At 40.6% G+C, this 15,304-nt stretch overlaps 1 protein-coding gene across 3 annotated transcripts in view; it reads right to left on the reverse strand.

Annotated features, from left to right (window-relative positions):
- COL8A1 (collagen type VIII alpha 1 chain) overlaps positions 1 to 13,982 on the reverse strand; it is an 85,048-nt gene extending 71,066 nt beyond the window's left edge. For 2 of the 3 annotated variants that reach the window (XM_021399864.1, XM_021399847.1), the window contains exon 1: positions 13,851 to 13,982. The gene's annotated coding sequence lies outside the window, so the exon portion shown is untranslated. Of the gene's footprint in view, positions 1 to 1,442; positions 1,747 to 13,850 lie in introns of those variants that run through there. The other variant, XM_021399853.1, reaches the window with a different exon arrangement.

The following is a 15,304-nucleotide window of genomic DNA, read 5'->3' on the forward strand; positions in this document are numbered from 1 at the left end:
TTCAGAGATCTTTAACAGACTGTGCCATTGAATTCATGTTGGTTATGAAGAAGATTGTAGAAAATAAAGGGAAATTTTGGTAAGCATATTTGTGGCAAGGATGAGTTCCACAAGCTTTTTTTTCAGGTGTACACATATATCAGTGACAACAATCAGAAGAACCAGGCTTCTAAAGAGAGGAGCCTGTGTTAGGTGAGATGCGGTTGGGTGAACCATATTTTGAAAACCAATGCAATAAAGATGGAACAAAAGCAAAATCTGCTGGATAGACAATAAACTAATTTAATTTTTGGTCATCATGCCTTACATTATAAAAGCTGCTAAGAAGGTCATGCCAGGATATTTGTCATTAGTAGTGAGGAGCAGTTTGGTGGCAATGCCCTTACAGTAAGAGGGCAGGTGATTAATGACAGCCTAGAAGTGATGAGTATGCTTGCTGGCTATGGGCAGATAAGAGAGAGGATCGCCTCCCCCAGTCTCTGGAGCCAAGCATAGTCATTGCTTGTGCACTCCTTGGTTTGAGTACTTAGGCAATGCAGGCAGTAACACCACATATGTTCTGGAAAAGGCAGAACCAGGGCTCAGCCAAGTTTCAGCACCGGCCACAGTAACAACTATCACACAGGGCAGATATGTAATTATCTGGCCCGTGCTTCCGACTCCCACATTATACAAGTGAGCAGGAAAAATACTCTCACCAGAGGTTAGCAAAACCGTGTGATTTATAACATTGGTGGTAGGTGGAACGGAGGAGACTGGAACCAAGAGAGCCAAATATTTTAAGCATCTGCTACAGGCCTGTGCCAGATGCAGGATACCAGACAAGATGTGCCATTTGTCTGTTCTTGAATGGAATTTCCTATGTCCCTAATACCAAGCAAACTCTGTTTATTTATAATATAACTCCTTCTGGTTTTGGAGAGATGATATACAGCACATTTCATCTTTTCACAATCACAATGATATTTAAACACTTGAAAAATGATTTATTTAGCTGTATAAATTCAGCCGGGCTTGGCAATTGTTTTGCTTTGTCATGGGTAAATCTGTAAAGGCTGGCAAACTCTTCAGGGAGGCCGAGCTGTGTAGTTTACAGAAGTACAGCTTTCTATAATGCTGTTCTGGGTTAAGAATGAGACTCAAGTTCTTTTAATACCTGCATCAGTAGGCACTGGTTTCAAGTGACAGTCTTCCTGGGCACAAAAAAAAAGAATGCTATTCCACTTCTATGTGGTTATAGTTTATAATTATTTCCCAAATAAATCAGCAGTTATTTCAAAGCAAAACTTTTTTCTCAAGATACATCAATTCAAAACTACAGCTCTTTGTTGAAAACAGATGTATTAGTTGTAGTTTCCATTTCCTGGAGGGAATTTCTAGACAAAATTAGAGAGAAACATAACTTTCCCCGAGTAACAGTATCTCACAAGGAGATCAATTACCTGCAGGTTGAGTGCTCCAGTTTTGAGTCTCCATTCTGCTTTGTTGATACCAAAGACAGAAGCCCCAAACTGCCCTTAAGACCAGGTGGAAAAATCAGTGCTAGAGTGCCTGGAACTGTAAAGAAAATGCAAGAGCCTGGCAGTAGAAGTCCTTGGCTCCAGTACAGGCGAACTGTAGGGTCATTCTTCATTAGCTTTCACTGACGTTTGTGCCCTTTCCTGCCAGTGTGGGTACATTTGCTCGCTCTGCTTAAAGGCTCACCAGGCTTGGCCTGTCAAACACAGTGGCCTTCTCCCTAGGCCATTTTTGGTACCTCAGCACTAGCGTCACAATCCCCAGTCCTTTTACAAGTGGACTGTGACCTGGTCACCTTGCTGGTATCCGGACTAAGACCTTGTTTGAACCATTGCTAGTTTTTGAGTTCAGAGGAGATAACACCTAAGACAGACTTCTTGACCTGGGCCCTCAATGGGCACCAGGTTTTCTGTTCATTTGTTTGTTTGTTTTCTTCACAAATAAAACCTCAGCAATGCCCCAGCTTCTTCCAAGGATGAGACAAGAGAGTTAAAAACAAAACAGACCAACTTAAAAATAAAAAAAGGAGAGGAAAAAAGTGGCAAGTTCTAGTCTTAAATTTGCTGACAAATATTGAAGGCCCACAGAATTACTAATTGTAATCTAAGTCCTTTCAGTGGTATTGCCTAAAACTTTCTGCAGTAAAACATGTACAATTAACTGCCTGCATAAACATGCTGCATGAGCTCATCCCTTTCTACCTCAGTTTTTCTGTTTGTAAATTTGAGGCTGTAAAATTTGCCTGTGGTATTGCTCTGAAGTCCAGCTTCTGATTGTAATTGTTATTACAATAGTAACTGCAACAGATGTCAGAATGAAGTGAAAGCACTGTCATTTAGCAATTAAAGTGTAGACCACAGCCATCACTTTTTTTTCTTCACTGCAGGTATAAGACCCCACAGAACAGGAAACAAATGCTCACACTTGCTTCAAGATATAGTCCTTTATTAGGACTGTATCCTTAATTTTTTTTTCTTTAGTCAAAGGTTTTTCCAGTACACGTAGCTGTTCCTAGGTTCAGCTAGAAAAGATGCAGCTGCATTTTTTGGCTTACATAGCTTGAGTTCAATCCTAAGCAACAGCTTAGTCAGAGCTGTTTTACAAAACTATTTCTCTGTAAATGTTTTCATTCAATAGTCAGCATGTGATATTTCTGCTTCCTTAAAACCACGACAGACTGAGTGCCTTATCTTCTTATTAGCAGACTGGTTAGAGACTGACTTGGGAGGTGGTCTGAAAGCTTGGGCCAGGGATGAGGCAGCACTTAATGAAAGCATGACGCTAAGGTGGGGTCCTGTGATACTCAGCCCAATAAGCTGATGCTGAGTGACAGCATCTCAAGTGGTCAGCCCAGAGAGGAATTTCTAAAGTAGCCTTGAACTCATGGCTTTGGAGAGTGTTGTTTGCAAATGGGCCTCAGTTGAACAGAGTATAAGATGAAGGATCCAGACTGGCTTTGGGTGTTTTGTATACATTCATATTTGATGGTTCTCAGAACGTGGAGGCACGTCCTTACTTGAAGTTTGGGACAGTCACAAGTATAGCTAAATCATGCAGTCAACAGAGGCTCTTGTAAGGAGGCTGCTGCTGCTTCCCACAGAGGTACAGTCCAGCCAAGAATAGCATGTGTTTCCTCCTCTGCATCTAGCACAACTGCAGCTAAGTGGTTGCTTATGCTCAGAAATGAATGAAATATTCAATGAAAAAAAGAATCTTCACTGACGCGACCACTGCTTCTTAATAATTACACAAAATACTGGTGTCTTGCCCAAGTGTGCCTGGCTCTCTGCGAATAATGGAGACAGCAGAGTGTTTGGATAGCTGCTGTTTTTACTGAAGAGCAGGGAGGGTGTGCCTGAGTGAGGGCATGTTCACAAGAGTTTTATCCCAGAAAGAAATAGGTACATCTGGAAAGAGCATAATTCAGGTTGCCAGACTCTGGCAGTGCTATTAAGAATAATCCCTTCTCAGGAAGGTACCAAAATGTGGCTGTCTGGTTTGCCCACAGGTATCTGGGCATTTTTCTTGGCAGGCATGGGTACTGGCAGCTATTTGGCATTTTGATTCCTGCCCCAACTAGTGCCTATTCTTTCTTTGCTGAGGATGGAAGGATACGCCTGTGGTTAATTCACTGGCCTGGGGATTAAGGAAAGTGAGGTCTGTTCAAATTTTAGTCTGCATCCTTGGCTGGGTCACTTAAGCAAGAATTTTGAAAAGTGCTCAGCACCCACAAACAGGATCAGGTTTTTCAAAAGCTTTCTGCTTCCACTGAGGCAGCGGCCAGATGATCAAAGGAACTTTTCAGAAAATTTGGCTGCAAGTGCCATTGTGAGAGCTACTGGGTGCTGAACACTCCTGAAAATCTGGTTCTCGTTGAGGTGCCCTTGTAGGAACCGAGCTCTCTCACAAGCCCCCATCGTGATGGGAAGACACTTGAGAATCTGGCTTGTCCCTTGGAATGCTACACCAGCAAATTTCTCTGTGCCTCAATTTCTTCTTAAATGAGAGTGACGTTGCCAGGGTGCTTTTAAGGATAAATTCATTAATCTAGTGTAGGTGATGTTCTTGGATGCTCCTGCAGTCAGGAGACGGAGGTGAAGTGTTTGTAGTGTCATATCTTTCCAGACATACCAATCATCTATGTAAGAAGGAGCCTGTTAAAGGGAATAGAGCAGGATCCAGGAATCAGCTTTACTGTATGCAAGATTTACAGACCGTCAAGTTCAGGAACTGCTGCTCCTTATTTGCCTTAAACTCCCAAGAGTGAGTCAGGACTCCTCCATGCTAGGGGATGTAACAAATATATCAAAATGATGCACCTTGAAAAACCTTTGCGTCAAGCAATACAGGGTGGGCAATTTTCTTTGGAAAGAAATGATAAAGCTGTTCCATGCAGCTGTTTCCCTCCTCCCTGCCTTTGAATACAGCAGTTTTATCGTTTCCTATCCTCACACCAGACAAAAAGTGTCTGGTGGTTCATGTAGGAGTTTTGGGGTTTGCAGATTTCAACTTTAAAAGATTGGCTGCTCTCCTTACAGAGTGCATACCCACATACAGTGTTATTTTGGGGTTTTTCTGGTTTTTGCACCAAAGAACCTAGACTTTGAAATGGACATTTTAATTTTTGTTTACTTTCAAATTCACAGTGGCCTCAATTTTGCCTCCAGATGGGGGAAATCTGAAAGGCCCCGTGCCTCCCGCTGTGCGTGCTGGAGCGGCCCTCTCACAGGATGCGACATTTTCTTTCCAGCTGACAGAGGAGCTTTACCTCCTTCTCCTCCCCCATTTTGGCCTTCCAGCACTGTCAGCATCTGTGCGCGCTAATGCTGCCCAGATCCTTCACCGAGGGGCACCGAGGGCTGGCACGCAGAAGCGAAGCCCTGAGCTGTATCTCCCAAACCCAAAAAACCTCAAATGCATTGTTTCCATAAACACTCCTCAGCTGACTGGGCCGCAGGGAGTTTCTGCGCTCCCCAACCCTTGCCCCTCCTTTTGGGAAAGGGAAGGGCAGGCTCCACATCACTTTTCTGACCGCCTGCGGGCAGACGTGGCACTGACCCCACCGCAGCACAACAACGGGAGACAGAAGGCGTGAACACAACACGCAGGGTCTGCTCTGACTGGCAGGGGCTGCCCGGTGCCCAGGCCCTGCCCGCAGGCTGCTGAGGGCGGGATGCCCTGGTGCCGCACTCTGCCCGTTAATGGCAATTAATGGTAGTGGGGACATCCTGCTGCTGAGGGGGTGGGGGGGCAGGTACTTTACAGCCGCTCATGGCGCAGTGTTTCAGACAAAAGTAGGTTTTTTGTTGTTGTTTTGGATTATTTGGGTCCTTCTGTTTGTTTGTTTTTTTGAAGTGCAGGCTAGCAGGTTGAGTCAGCTTCACGAAACACCACCTTGAGAGCTTTGGGGCTTCAGGTATGACAGTTTGTGTCCTTTTGGAGGCCTCTAAGATGTTTCATATTTGAGCAGGCTGAAATACCTGTCCCCACGGTGCTGGGCAGCAGGGAGGGGAATGCACAAAAGGGAAGGAGGGCTGCAACCCCCGAGCCCAGCGTGCCCTGTGGAGCAGCAGGTAACCTCCTCAGTCAGCCTCAGAGGGGGCTGAAGTAGCTGCTCCTGGTCTCGTACACCTGGTCACTGTGTTCGAAGGACAGTCACTATTACTGAGGGTTAAGGCTGGATGTTGTGAGCATCCATCACGCTAAAGTTCTGGCTATCAATATGTGTGATGAATGGAACGCTGAAAATACAACAGACTTCCATTTGTTTATTTTTCAGACTCTTGTTTTCCTGACGTGAACAGTTAATAGAAAGTTAAAAGCAAGAGTAGCAGAGAAAATGTCTCTGAGCAGTTGCAAATTAAATTTGTTTAACTTGTGTTTCACAGACCTTTTGTATTGAGTTCTTGAGAGCATTCGACATACGAGTGACAGATGTGATGTTGAAAATAGGGGGTTTCAAAAGAAGAATAAAAAATATTCATTGCAAGTTAATTCTAAACTCAATGAAAGGCAGTTTTTGTGCTCGAAATTTGAATCTAAGAGCCATCTTGGCCTGTCTGTGGGACAGAGATGTGCCCTGAGAGTCATGTGCCAAAACAAACAAGTAGGTTAGATTTTAGATACTGTTTGCAACTTGTTTTAGATTGCTCTCAAGCAACCAAAAGGCAGTGCTCGTGACATTAAAAAAGCAAAGCAGAGTGGATTTCCTTCAAACTAAAGCTTTAAAGTCATCTGATAATTTTATACCAGTACAAAAATAAAAACTTTACTGCTGGAAAATGAATCTTCAATCAAGAATCAGGCTTGGATGTTAATGTATGTTTTTACTACCAGGATATTATGAACAAAATTTTAGCTGTGGCTGGTAATGCAAGCTTAGAGAGCAATCTTAAAATGCTTTCCGTGTTCCCTGAGGTAACGCGTTATGCTTAGATCCCCAAAGATAATAGTAGCCTGTAGGAGTTCCTGAGAGCAGGAACTAAGAAATCACCCCTGCAGTGTCGACTTGAGCTGTACTGCACAGGCCTCCTAATGTCAGCTGTACTGGTTGGGGCTGGGGGACAGCAGGGATTCCTGTAAGCGGCGCAGAGCATCCAGCTACTGTAGGACTCTTCTGTGGGAGACAGAAGCTGCTGCTACAGATGCGCATACAGCCAAGCAATTGAGAGATCTCACCATCCAGACTTGCAGGCAGCTTGTGCACGCAGCAGGAACTCGTTTCATTGTGAATACCTTCATTCTTCACCAGAGCCTATTTCTGGAGCTATTTTTCAGGAAGGTCAGGGTAGGATGGGACAATCCATTTGTTGCCTTGTTAATTTTTTTAGGGAATTAATAAATAAGCGGGGTAGATCTTGTGAGCTGATGTTCAGCTTGTGAGTCCCAAATTACATAAGTACCAAGCCTTGTCCAGTAACCTACAGCAGCACCTCTCCAACTGGACAAGTATTCCAGTCTCAAAATACCTCCAAGAGGAGACTAACAATGATTACAGAAGTTTTTGAAAGCTCAGCTGGATTTTGCTAAGCTCTGCTCACCCTCAGCAAAAATCTTTTGATTCATTGGAGGGTTGTGCTCCGTTTGAGAGCTCTATTTTTTATTTTATTTTTTCACCCTCTTTGAGCTGACCTGAATTTGGCTTTGGCCCTTTAAATTCTCCTCCCTATCAGTTCAGCAACCGCAGAGGCAGTTTGTTACTGAAAAGAAATCTAAGAATCGGTTTTGGCCAGCATTGTCTTGGAAAGTTCACTTTATTAACATGCTTTTGGTTTTATTTCAAAAACACTTTGACAAGCACTGACATTTTTGGAACCAGTAAAGCACAAGAGACTTACTCCTAAAGGCCTAAGCTTTGCACTTTTCTGCAGTGAACAATGTGATGTGCTACTATGGTAAATTCAATTCAAGCCACTGACTGAAAGCAAATAAGTACTGAGTGTTGTCTTTTTTCCTTCATTTTCTAAAATACATTTTGTGTGAATGCTAGCGCTTGTGGAGTGTATTTGCTTAACTACTCTTAGCTTATTTGCTCTTTATCCGTAGTACAGGTGACAGATATCAGTGTTGGCAGCATAAATTTCTCTTCCAAGCCTGCTTTTATTTCTCAATTTTGACCTAAATTAACAACTTTCTGACTTTTTTTTTGCTGAGATTTGCCAACAGAGGTCCCAGTTGTGTGTTTTATATTAATGTCCGTCATCGAAGAGTTGGACTAAGTTCACCTTATTCATTTGCTGAGAAATATATGAACACTTTCTTCTCCTTTTTCTTTTTTTTTCTAAAGGCAAACTGGAAGAAAAATTCTGGTCTCTGAGCTACATAAAAGATCCTTGTTCTGACATTCTACATTCACTGGAGCTCCACACATGGTGGGAAGAACGGAAGAACAGAACAGAGGTAAGACCTTTGCTGGCGTAAACAGACTTGACTGCTAGATTTCTTCAGTGGTAAGTTGTACGTATTTGGTTTGAGTGTCCCTGTGACTGTGCAATCATCATTCTGTCCAGCTGAAAATTATATCAAGTAAATGAAAAACAATGTAAGCACCTCGCATCTCCATTTCAGTGACTGTATTGTATTATATGTATGTATGTTGTTGCTTCACCTCTTAACATGGGGTTGTGTTAGAACCTTGATTTGCTCTCTGGAATTTTAATTTTGGAAGCGGTCAAATGCTTTGCTTGAAGGACCCTGTGCAACTCTTCAGAGTACTATCTGTCCACTTCTTACTTTCCCTTCTGAAACAAGAATACAGCAGTATCTTGATCTACAAAGAGTGGTTCCTTTTTTAGTTAGCAGGAAACATACTGCGGATGTTTCAGAAATCTGACTTTTAATATCCATTTGTTTTCTAGTATGTCAGACTACTAGTTCTGACTCATTCTGCCTTTAATAGGGTAGATTTGCGTATCTTTATATGTTGCTGTGAGAAATTTCCAAGAGTTGAAGTGAACTTGGATACCTGACTCAGGAACTTTTCATTTTTAGTGGTATAGATGTTTATTTAAAATAAAAACTCCCTCTTAGGTTTGCAATATATTTTAGTTTTTCAATTTCAATTTTTGTTTCAGAGAAGTTGCATAAATTACACAACCTGTTTTACCAGTTGCATAACCAGATTACACAGGCCTTTCCCTAAAAGATCTATATAGCTTATTTTTGCAGGTTTTTTTTTTTTGCCGGATTTTCTTTTCTTTTTTTGTGGTCTTCTTAATACCTCTTTTTTTTTTTTCTTTTTTTTTTTGTAATTATGGTGTTCTTGCTGTGAATATGTGTAATAACTGACCAGCTATCTCTAAACTGAATGAGCACAGGCATGCTTGTCTTGAAGAGGTGGAAAAAGCAAGGTGTGAATCTGAATGTAGAGTATGATGCATAACAGAAGGATGCTCTTGCTCTCATTGTGTAATGTTATGAATGGTGTAGCTGCTAGCACACTTCTCAGATTCTAAGTGGAAAATTTCTTACCTCCCAGGAACTCTGTATTATTTTTGAGTGCCCTCATGTTGAACTCAGTATAGTTTCTGATGAGATTCTATGAAGAATGATGTCCACATACACGCATAGACACTACAGTCATCAGTTTACCGCATGCACACAGCACTGGGAATAGAACTTAAGACCTTCGCCTCCACAAACACAGCTGCTCATCTATCTGGCTGTGGGCTTTGTAGCCAGCAGAGGGAACTGATAAACACTCTCATAGGGCTCCTTTATATATTTTTTTCTAACCAAAAGAGGGCACTGATTCTCACTCACTCCATTATGTGTCATCCCTCAACAGTTTCACCTGCCATCCAAGAAGCAACAGACTTACATTTGTCTTGCCTTTGCTATGAAATGTGGGCTTGCATGAAGATTTAATAATCAAAAGATGTCCCTAGATTGCACAGTGGTATTAATCGCCTGCAGTGCAATTATGAGACATTAAATTCATTACAAATCAAGACAATTACAGAAACACATCCAACATTTCAGGAGTATGGGGAGACCAAGCACAATTGCTTACTGATGTGTACAAAGAATAGGCACAGTTATTGCACAAGACCCACAAAAGGCTTCAGAACCAGGACTCAACATTATCTTTTTAAACTCACAACTTTTGCTGAAGCAGAATTCTCTTAGCATAAAGAAAAGAAGTCACTTTCTTCTGGAGGGAAAGCCATAAAAAGAGCATACACGCTTGCTAGGATTTTGTGTCAGTGAAGAGGTAAAAGTAAGAAACTTCTGTACAGTTAAATACAGATATTTGTTGGTTTTAATCAAAGACAGAACAAGCCACTGCTATGCTTTTGTCTTTTTTTGTTCCTCACTACAGTGACTCCACTGAAAACCATTGCTCTATTAGAAATATGACACCAGTGAAAAAAACAATTATCTCTCTGGAGAAGGAAGGAATCCATGTGCTAGGATAATTGAAAGGCCAAAAGTGTAAGGGCAAATATGGGGATATATTTAAAGCTCAGCAATAAAACGTAATCCTTCCTCCCCTGAGATATATAACAGGACATAGAGCAAACGGGCTGGAAATGCTGTGTTGCAAATTCTCACTTACTTATGACAACTGTCCTACCGCAGGTAGCAGTATGTCAATTAATCTTTTTTTTTTTATCCTACTAATTTTCCAGTTGCCTCTCACACGTTCACTATTTTATCTGTGAGCAGGGAAAGCTTTTTGGTAATCTTCAATGTAGAAGAATGAGAGACAAGACCTCCAGAAGCAAGTAGGGCAATTACTTCAGAAATCAAGCATAAGTATGTGTTAATTTTGTTTATTTATTGATAATGCAATATTCAGAAGACCAATCTTGTGTTACCAAGACTGCACTTCTATAGTTCGGTGTTGCTGCCTTTTCTGGACCATGGCAGTGGGTCTGTGCTTGCTTATACTTACAAGAGTGGGCTAGTCTCAGCTAACCACAGAGGGTAAGAAAGGAGAGGTCATTTATTTATTTATTTATCTACTTCCCCTCCAAGAATGACTTTCAAATCCCAGTAAGGGGGTTGTAAATGATTTCAAAGGAAGATCCAAAGTGTTAGGATTGAATTACCTCTCTTAGGAAGTGACATTGAAATTCTCCCTGCTGTTTAGCCCTAAGGAGGCATGCAAAGACAGATCATCTGCAAAGGGGTGTACTTTATAAGGCTGAATACAAAATGAAATTTGGGATTAAAGTGCTGGACTGGAACCCAGAAGAGCTAAATCTGACTCTCTGCTCTGCAGTGAATTTTCACTGTGACCATGAGCCAAACAGTCCATGTATTTATGTAGATAGCCCTGAAAGTGATGCCTATTTATTTCCATGGAAACTAGCAGTTACAAAGAGCACAATCACACTGTTTGACAGAGCAAAGTCTCAGATACAAAACACTATTTTTCAAAATAGTTACCACCATTAGCTGTGCGTTTTCACTAGTAATGACGAAGAGCCTGCATGCCACACTCAACCATCTGTACCAGTGGAGGTGTTGATCTACTGTCACTGTTGCCACTGCTGAAACATACCACTGCCTCACTGTGCTCACATCCACTGTTTGGTCTCCATAAACGTTCAGCAAGCACTGATGAATGTTAATGGTTGCCATTTTTTTCCACATGGAGGAATTTAATGACACACCTTTGCTTCACCTGCACTCCCATGTCAGACGCCATTCTGTCAGACTGCCCCTCCGCTGCCATCTGTCACACAGCAAGAACACATAAGGGAACGCTGGTGGAAAGGTTCAGCCTCTACTGCCATACCACCAACATCTGCCTATGATGTCATGGACAACATAATAAAATAGGAGGCACTGCTTCTGGGGCAGCCCTCAGAGTATCAGAATGGCCAGAGGAAACACATCTCTGCTTCATGAAGAGGCGGTGAAAATAAATTAATGTAGATATGAATGTCTCAGAGTCATTGGGAATGGCAAGCTACTGACTAAGTAGTTCAGCCTACACAGGTATACCTTTTTCAGGTATCTAGTCTAGCATTTTTAACAGCAGTAGGAATTATGCTAGTAATTTCACCGGGCACTTGTGCCCTAAATGAACACCTAAAAAACCCTTAAATGCCACCACCAAGAGAAGTGGCTGAGAATGCCTTCTTAACGCTTGACTGGTCTGTAATAGAAAAATTAATATAATTTCTTCACTTTTTTTTTTTTATATTGTGGTCATTACTCAAAAAAATTGGAATTCCTTTTTTTCCCCCCCTCTAACTCACTTTTTCTTTATTTTTTTATTATAGTTACAATATTATTTTTAAAGTGATGTTGTTTTTATCTTACTATCAGTCCTAAAAAGTAGTTTCAGATAAGCACATAAGTCAATAAAGGCATTTCTAGACACCTCAGTACTCTGGGAGATGAGCTGTTTAGTTTCCCCATCATTCCCTCCTGCCAAGTGATGCTCAGCTGAATGATCTATTCAGCCTAAGAGAGAAATTGCTCAGAGGAGATTCTGATCTAAATTAGATACATTCCTTTCAGTGGAGTTTTCCTAATATGCCCTGCAATCCATTTTTGAAATGCCAAAACATCACATTTCACAGCAGGCTTTAATAAAAGGTATTTTGCTATATACACATTTCTTGTGGCAAATGCATTTTAAAATAATTTTTTAATTGAAAAATGCTCTGATAGAAATTGATTTATCTGTTAGAGTTCTGTATGAAAGATGAGGCTTTACTGCCAGATTTTAGATGTAAATTCTATATGCTTTGCACTTAGAGCCACATATCTATGTTTTACAAGAAGGGCATTTTTGGAGATGGAACGGGGTTTACTATGAAAATCCAGTGTTAACTAAGGAGTAAAATTTTGTAGCTTAGAGACAGAATACCTGTTATAGGAACAGAATCCAATGATTTTGCTCATGTTTTCTATAGGCAATTTGCATGGACTACCTGGATGCAAATACAGTTTTACAGTAATCTTGCTGTAGAAAGCACTGTACTTTGTTTTGAATAGTTACTTTTTTTTTCTTTTTTTTTTTTTTTAGAAAAGTTACTTATGTAATCTTCCAGGCAAGTAGCTGAAGGCAATGTTTTCTTTTCTCCATTAGATACAACAAATAACATGTGAAATAAAGAGAAAAATCTTACAGTGTTCAGGAAAAGTCATTTTGAGCAGAATTCTACTGATGTTATACAGAGCTGTAGCTTAAAAAGTTGCAGCTACTGTGAGTACAGCCATGCGTGGAGATAATTCTTAGAAAAGACTTTTTTCTTTGGGGAAAGAACAAAGGGTCAATTTAGGAAGAGAATTGTTTGGCTTTCTAAAAGAAAACCACTCTAACAACAGAATGAATTACATATAGTATAAGCAAACTACTTACAGTTAGCATTCACTGCTTGTGTTTAGTAGTTCGTGCTCTCTCATTTCTGAGCACTGGAGAGGTATTCTATGATCAGGATTTCTGTGATGGAATTTCTTTAAACAGGTGATTCTGTGTGTTAAAAGTGCACTGACGCACAACGTGAGAGTACTAGTCACTAATAGGTTCATCTCTGTGAGGATGATAGATGAACAGAGAGGAGTGCAAATGCAGTTTTGAAAGCACTTACATTTTCCTGTTTCAACTATTCAGCAGCTGTCTGCATGAGATAGTTAACTATTCCTTCCTGTGGCATTAGAAATAGCTATGTAGGCAAACTTGATAAAATATAATTCAAGCTGATTTATGGATTTCATAGGCATAAGAGGTCTGTCCCAAGAAGCAGAGTTTTGCTTGTGAAACATGTACTTTATTTGACACCATACAGCAAACTCCATGAGCCTTACTACTGTGCTCCCGTGAGAGCACAAGTTCAATGACATGTTTTTTAAATGGCAGTGAAACCTGTGAAGATGCACGTCATTCCCAGAACTGGCTCCGTCTGCCTTGTAAATAACAACAGTTATAATAATAAAAAGTTCCTTTCTTGAGTCAGCACTTTGAGATATCACTAAGCTTTTTTTTTCCTTCAAGCTTAAGGCAGCTCTGAAGTGTACTTTTTTTTTTGTAACTTTGACTGGACTGAGACTACTAAGAGGGATAATAAATTGTTAGAAGTGGTCTGGGTATACTAATCTCTTCAAAAATCTATCAGAAAGGGAGAGGAGACCATTTTTCAGCCACAAAGTGTTTCCCAGCAAGATCTGTTTTTATTTCATTGCTACAACAACAGATTGTTACTAACTTAACTGTCAGATGACACTACATCTTAAAAAAAAAAAAAAAAAAAAAAAAAAAAAAAAGCAAAGCACCCTGCCAGCACCACCCAGCAAGGCATTGCTAGAGTTCACATTAAGACTTCCTCACGTTAGCTGGTTAGAACAGAAACCTGAAGTAGCAGTAATCTTACCTTGAGTGTACAAGATCCAAGGAGAGAAGATCACTGGTTCAAAACAGTGGAGGGCTGAGAAAGTGCTCTGATCAGCTGCTGGTAGCATGCACTTGGCTTTTATGCGCAGGTGGGAGGAGCTGCTCCCTACGGTAGGTGGGCAGTAAGGACAGCAGGCAGCCAGCCTTCAGAAGGCACTGCACAGTAGGATTTTGCTCTTTGGGGACAGAAGGAGGGGGGAAAAGGAAGCTGAATGGCATTCACAGGAGAAATAGTGTTGGATTTATTTGTTTGTTTTTAAATGATTTAGTTAACTAAAGATTTTCTACTGTATTTGTTTCTCTGAATCTGGCGCTTTCTTCTGGTTGCAGTTATAAAGCTACTAGGTCTCACTTAGTCTTTCGGAAAGATTTTTACCTCAACAGTAATAGCAGATAGTAACACAAAGTAGTTATCAGAAACACTTGTGTTTCCCTTTCTAAAAAGGAATAACTATGAATAAACAGCTTGCTTTATATTCAAGTATCTATTCAGTCATGACTCTGGAACCCTCCTTAGTTTCCCTTGTGCTGTTCTACCCAGCTTTTCCTTGATGCAGCTGTAACTTGTTCCATCTACACACTAACTTTCTAATAGTTTAGTTTAGTGGTTTTATTGTTCCGGGTGTCTGAGTTCTAAACAATTTTCCCAACTGGTATTTTCAAAAGGCAAATGTAGCCAAAAAGACAAACCAGTAGGAATACGCATTCCTGGTGGTTTCTTTATAAAATTATTCATTGTTCATTTTAACTCATTCACTGCTTTCAGGGCATGGAAGAATGAGTGGCACGGTGTCCAGACACTGGCTCCCAGAGGTGAAACAGACAGTTGTACCCATTTGGAATACACTGATTCTGTATATGCACAAATTTCTGAATGAGACATTTGGACATCTATTGGTATAATTTACCATAATCCATGAGTAATGTCTGTGTCATGTTGGAACATGTGTGAGTGGAGAAAGCCAGAACGATAGATCAGGAAGAGAAGGACAGTGGTGTAAAATCAAGGGAGAGGCTAGAGGCACATTCTGCTTTAAAGTCTCGGCAAGACCAGGAGAAAAATGAATGGTAATCTGAACTTACAGAGTTAAGATAAGCAAGACTGTAGAGAATGTGATGGACAATCAAGTGTAATATATGCCACTTCTTGCACTAAAGGGCCAAAGTTGTCACTGGGTGAAGAATTATGAGATACTAATAGAACCTTGGCACTTGTGTCAATATTGTGAATTTGTTCTCAGTGGTGGACTTGTGTCCATATTTTGTGATCTGATTATATATGTTATTATCAGTCAAACTAGGTATCAAGTCCTAATATATTTATGCTAAGAATGCAGATTAATTCTTAATATGGACTCAGGGTGAAATTCACTTCATTATTTTTCTTCTCCTTTTCTCTTGATTATAATTAGCATTTTTGAAAAAAGAGGTATA

This window comes from Numida meleagris, chromosome 1 (assembly GCF_002078875.1).
Source record: "Numida meleagris isolate 19003 breed g44 Domestic line chromosome 1, NumMel1.0, whole genome shotgun sequence".
Lineage (NCBI taxonomy): Eukaryota > Metazoa > Chordata > Aves > Galliformes > Numididae > Numida > Numida meleagris.